Source organism: Prionailurus viverrinus, chromosome B4, assembly GCF_022837055.1.
Source record: "Prionailurus viverrinus isolate Anna chromosome B4, UM_Priviv_1.0, whole genome shotgun sequence".
Lineage (NCBI taxonomy): Eukaryota > Metazoa > Chordata > Mammalia > Carnivora > Felidae > Prionailurus > Prionailurus viverrinus.
In genome coordinates, this window is record NC_062567.1 from 68,140,710 (window position 1) to 68,147,317 (window position 6,608).

Here is a 6,608-nt window from a genome sequence, read left to right on the forward strand (position 1 = left end):
AAACTAATACTATATGCTGCCTATATAATCTTTTTCAAGAATACATACAGGGAAGGGGCACCTGGGAGGCTCAGTGGGCTGAGAATTTGACTTCTGCTCAGGTCATGATCTCATACTTGGTGAGTTCAAGACCCATGGTAGGCTCTGAGCTGACAGCTTGGAGCCTGAAGCCTGGTTTGGATTCTGTATCTCTGTCTCTGTCCCTACCCCTGCTCGTGTGTGCTCTCTCTCTCTCCCTTTCTCTCTCTCTGTTTCTCTCAAAAATAAATAAATAGACATTTAAAAATAAATAATACACATAGGGAAAAGACTGTTGATAGCTGTTAGTTCTGAGTTATGGGTTATGGGCAATTATTAATTTCTTATTTTTCTGAATTTTTCAAATTTAATATAAAGGATAAGGACAACAATAAATATCAGGACAAGGAGAATGAAAAGGAAAGACATCCTGAGAAATTGTTTGAGAATCAGGGCGTTTATGCAGCTTTACTTTTAGAGATAAAATTTTTCAATTAGGGTATTGACTATATGGCATGTTAAAGATTCTATACTTCTCTAAAATGGACTATCACTAAAGCGAATGGCCATTCCCTTTAAATTAATTTGGTTCATATACATTTTCAAAGCCTTTGGTGTACCTTGAAGAAAATGTAGGTTCTGTTGAATACTCTTGGGTCTCTGGGGCCTCGGGATTAGCATTCCACCATTAACTCAGTTTGGCCTAGGGGCTTCCATATCAAAGCCAAGTCTTTAGTCTCTAACACAGAACCTGGGGCTTGGGCTAGGCAAATAAGCACAAAGAAATGACCAGTGATTGTCCATATTTAGTCTATATTAGTAGTCTTAAAAACGGCTTAAGCTTCTCTGAGTCTACACTGCCTTTATGGGTGCCTACTGCCATCCCTTGGTTTGCAGTACATTACTCTAACATTCATTGATGTTTTGAAAGTAATCAATTTTCATAATGATGCAAAAATGTCCCAAGACTGCCTGATAAGGAGGCAAGCTTTCCATTCCCACATCTATTCTCAAACAGTTATTTCTCCTCTAACAAGGAAAGCTGTAATTTTCATCCCTCTTGAATCCCACTATGGTATATTGCGTCAGGAAATACCCTAGCATAAATAATCACCCAAGAATACCTAAACTAATTAGGGGAAGTAGTCCCATTTCCATCTCATTAAGAAATACATTAACAATAAAGTTTATTTTTCTATTTACCACCCATTAATCATTTGTATATTCATAATAATCATGATGGTAATTTAATTCAGAAATGTTTTATAGTTAAAGCTGTATGGTTATAGGAATTGAAATGCTGAATCCCAATTTATATACATATTTTAATGGCAAATAGGTGTGAGAGGAAGCTTGTCTTAGTTTACATCCGTAAGCAAGGAGCCTGGAGTAAAAGTGATGACTTTAATGAGGAGCCCAAACCCAGGTCATCCGGACTAGTGAAAAAGCGAGGCAGGGAAGAGAAAAGACAAATTTAAAGGAGGGACAGATTTGTTGTGCCCAGTACGAAGGAGACAAAACACTTGGGAGGAAAGCTATCTAACCCACAACTTTGGCCATATCAAAGCAAAGGCTTATGTGGACTGGCCTCCCAGTCCTCCCAGTGTTGAGTCCTCCCAGTGCCAAGAGGCCTTAGACCTGAGACCTTTTAGCCATTCACCTCAATTTTCTGTTACTTACAGATACAAATCTCTCTGTCTTTCTTGTTTTATGTGTTTGCTATTCTAAAAAGAAACTGTAGGAAAGGAAACTCTTGTTTTAGTTTCACTCTTGCAAAACAATTCATCCTCCTGACTTTACATTTTGATACCACAACCAAACTTCTCTGTCTCTAAAAGAACAAACAAACCAAATTTATAGCCTTTTAGATGTTTAATTTAAGGATTTTGGAACACCAACTGTTTTACTAATCCTAAATTCTCCATTCAAATATCCAAACATCTTGAATTATGAAGGGAATTTTCAACAGGAAAACAAATAATTATATTACCTTTGGTCTGGGCATCTGATCAAGGAGTTTCCTGTCCCATTTGGGCAGAATTTTCTATTTAGATTACCAGTCAGATAGATGACCTATTATCTTTTTAATCAAGCTAACAACTCTTTAATCACGAATATAGTGAAATCAAAAGAAATATAGGAACATACATTTTATAGGTGGGAAAGATGAAGGTCACGACGCAGTAGAGTTAACTGCTCTTAATGAAAAGGTTCTCGTTTCTTTAACAAAATAAGAAAGTAAATTGAAAACCACACTAAAATTCATTTCAAGTATAACTTTCAGGCCTATAGCAGTATGGCGCCAGTCTATAATTTAATTCACAACCTATATTAGATATAAAGATCCTTAAATACTCTCATATGTTTATTAAATGACACATCCCTATCTTTCTTTGGCTGTACTGATTCTACTTTTTTTTTTCTGAGGTACTACATCTGGGGAATTTTATATGCAACATCAGATTACAGAAGTCATGTCTCTCTAGCAGTCCTAGTTAGAATACAAGTACTCTTTTAGTTTTTACATTGCTAGACCAAGACAATAACTGTAAGAAGGTTCTTCCCCTCTTGAAGATTGTCCCTAGCCCTAAAGAAGCTGAACTGGGAATTGGAGACAGGAATAGCCTGCAGGTAGATAGGATGGTGGAATGAGGCTAGTTTGGGTGCTCCTTAAAATGTTTCAACACTCCAGTGTCAAGAGATAAGCCAAGAGTCTGTCTCCCTACCTCTTAGCCCTTAACTAATTCTTCATGCCAAGGATCCTGTGGCCTGGTTTTCTTTGAAAGGTTGTTTAAAAATCTAGAGATGAAATGTTTTCTTTTCTAGATGAAATGCTTTAAATTGTTATTTAAAGAAATATTGTTATTATCCAAGTAAAATAATCATTCAGGTAATTCTTAACTTTGAAAAGGAATTAAATTATTAAGGACAAAAGCTCCCTCTTTTTTGTTGAAAAGCTGAACAATTTTCTACTGTGTTTCCTTTTAAGTGAGGCCTCCCAATAATGTCTAAACCTCAATAATAAAACTCTGGGGTGGACCCATCAGCTCTGAGTACATCATTATTTTTCAGGATGATTGGTGATTAACAAATGCATTATATCATCAACTTGCATTTATTAAGTGCCCAAATGAACATAATGTTATGCTCCATGCCGTATGAGGCAAGTTAAATAGACACAATTCCTACCCTCTAGGAGGAAATTATTCATATTTATCAGATAGCAGCATGATGTAATCCATGGAGCATTGAATGAGAGCACATTTTATTCTTAAGAGTATCACTAACTGATACATATCCTTTAGATACTCTCTAGAAATGCCTAATCAAGAACTGGATTTTTTGCCTATGTATTCAGATAATGACTCTTAGTCTCTCCTTCATGTCGCTAAGGGATAACCTAGCCACCATAAAATAAATTGCAGGGAAATTTCTATTTCATCCAGTTAATTAAGCTGGTTCTAGCAGAGAGTCCCAAAGAGTAGCAAACTTATGATTACCTAAAAATAATTTTAGGTGGTATATGAAAGAACATTTTAATAGTAATATATTTATAATAATGTATATTAGAAGTGATTGCTCCCTAAATTTTGATAAAAAATTTCCATTTAGATACATGTATTCAATTTTATATTTTTAAAAATATATTAACTAGCACGCAGATATCACAACAGTAATGAAGGTAGAAAGGAATAAAATGAAGTTTTGGAAATATTAAGTTAGAGTATGAGTTTAGCATACAAATATAAAGATACATTTATATTTTTATAAATATAAAATATCAAAACAGTCTGGTTGGTTTTTCACATATATTTGTTTGTTTGAAGTTGTGATGCCATGCTTTTTTGTTTTTTTGTTTTTTGTAGAATCATGACAATTAAAATACTATGTAAAAGACTATAAACACACCAAGAAAATCTATCAAAACTATTAATCAAGGGGTGCCTGGGTGGCTAAGTCAGCTGAGCATCCGACTTCAGCTCAGGTCATGATCTCACGGTTCGTGAGTTCAAGCCCTGCGTCGGGCTCGGTGCTGACAGCTCAGAGCCTGGAGTCTGCTTCGGATTCTGTGTCTCCCTCTCTCTCTACCCCTCCCCTGCTCATGCTCTGTGTCTCCCTCTCTCTCAAAAATAAATAAAACATAAAATTTTAAAAACTATTAATTAATTCAAACAAAACAGAAACTATTCCAGTTATAGTAATATAAAATATAATAAAATACTTAGGAATAAATTCGACAAAAGAAGTGGGAGATTTGTATACTGAAAACTAAGACTAGAAAACATCATGATACAAATTAAGGACCAGGGATTGGAAGAGTTAATATTGTTAAGATGTAGTACTTCCCAAATTGATCTACAGATTCATTGCAATTCTTAGGAAAATCCCAGCTGGTTCTATTGAATAAGTGGATGAGTGATTCTAGAATTGAGGAGTGCTGGGGTGGCTCTGTCAGTTAAGTTCAGGTCAGGTCATAATCTCACGGTTTGTAAGTTTGAGCCCCACGTCAGGCTTTGTGCTGACAGTGAGAGCTTGTTTGGGATTCTCTCTCTCTCTCTCCATCTCTCTCTGCTCCTCCCCCACTCTCTTTCAAAATAAACTTTAAATTTCATGGAAATGTAAGAGACCCAATATAGTCAAAACAGTCTTGGAAAAGAAGAACTAAGTTGGAGAAGTCACACTTCCTGATTTTAAAACATCTACAAATCTATATTAATCAAGACAGCATGGTACTGACATGAGGATACGCATATAGATCATTGGAATAAAATTGAAAGTACAGAAATAAACACTTATCACTGACAGAGTTTTGGCAAAGGTGACAAGAAAACTCAGTGGAGAAAGAATAGTCATTTCAAAAAATCATGCTGGGACAATTAGATGTTCATATGCAAAAGAATTCAACTTGAATGCCTATTTCATAGCATATTAAAACATTAAAAAATTATCAAAGAAACAAATGTAAGCACCAAAAATATAAACCTATTAAAATTTTTTCATTTATTTATTTTTGAGAGAGACAGACAGTGTGGGCAGGAGAGGGGCAGAGAGAGAGAGAGATACAGAATCCAAAGCAGGCTCCAGGATCTGAGTTGTCAGCACAGAACCTGATGCGGGGTTTGAACTGATGAACTGTGAGATCATGACCTGAGCCAAAGTCAGACACTCAACTGACTGAGCCACCTAGGCACCCCCCAAAATATAAAACTATTAGAACAAAACACAAACATAAATCTTAGTGACCTTGGATTAGGCATTGGTTTCTTAGATATGATGCCAAAAGCACAAGCAATAAAAGAAAAAATAGATAAACTTGACTTGATCAAAGTTATAAATTTGTGCACTCTAAGAAAACTATCAAGGAAGTTAACACAGAATGGAAGGAAATATTTATAAGTCATATATTGGATGAGAGACTTGAATCTAAATATAATGAATCTTTACAACTCAATAATAAATAGACAAATTATCCAGTAAAAATGGGCAAATGATTGAACAGAAGATATAGAAGAAGATATATAAAGGACAACAGGAACATGTAAAGATGATCAACATCATCAGTCATGACAGAAATACAAATCAAAACCACAATGAGATGCCACTGCATACCTGCTAGGATGGTTATTAAAAAAAATGGCTATAAACAGTGTTTGCAAAGATGTAGAGAAATTGAACTGTCATAAACTGCTGATGGGAATATAAAAAGGTACAATCACTTTAGAAATGGTTTGGCAGTTCCTTAAAAAGTTAAATATAGAGTTTCCCATATAACCCAGCAATTCCACTCTTAAGTACATACCCAAGAAAACTGAAAGCATATATCCACACAAAAACTTGTAGATGGGGGTGCCTGGGTGAATGTCCAACTCTTTATTTTGCCTCAGGTCATGATCTCACAGCTTGTGGGATCGAGCCCCATGTCAGGCTGTGTGCTGACAACATGGAGCCTGCTTGGGATTCTCTCTCTCTCTCTCTCTCTCTTTCTCTCTCTCTCTCTCTCTCCCCCCCCCCCCACATTCACATTCTCTCAAAATAAATAAAGCATTAAAAAAAACTTATAGATGAATGTTTACAGCAGCATTATTCATAACCAAAAAGTGGGAAAAAAAACCAATGTCCATCAACTAAGGAATGGATAAACAAAAATGGTATATTCATACAATGGAATATTATCCATCTATAAAAAGAAATAAGGCACTGAAATATGTCACAACATGGAAACATGTTGAAATCACAAACAACATTATGCTAAGTGAAAGAAGCCAGGCACAAAAGTCAATATATCAAATGCTCAGAAAAGGCAAATCCATAGAGACAGAAAGTAGATTAGTCATTGCCATGGACTGGAATGAGGAAGAAATTGGGAGTGATGGCTAGGGGATACAGGGTTTCTTTGGGGATGACGATGACAATATTCCAGAATTTGACAGTGGCAATGATTGTATAACTTTGTGAATATACTTAAACCCCTGAATTGTATATTTTAAAACAGCAGACTTTGTCTCAATTTAAAAAGTATATAATATAAATTTTTGAAATATACTTTTTGAAAATTGCCTGGAGTATATGTAAAGGAGATTTCTTTACTA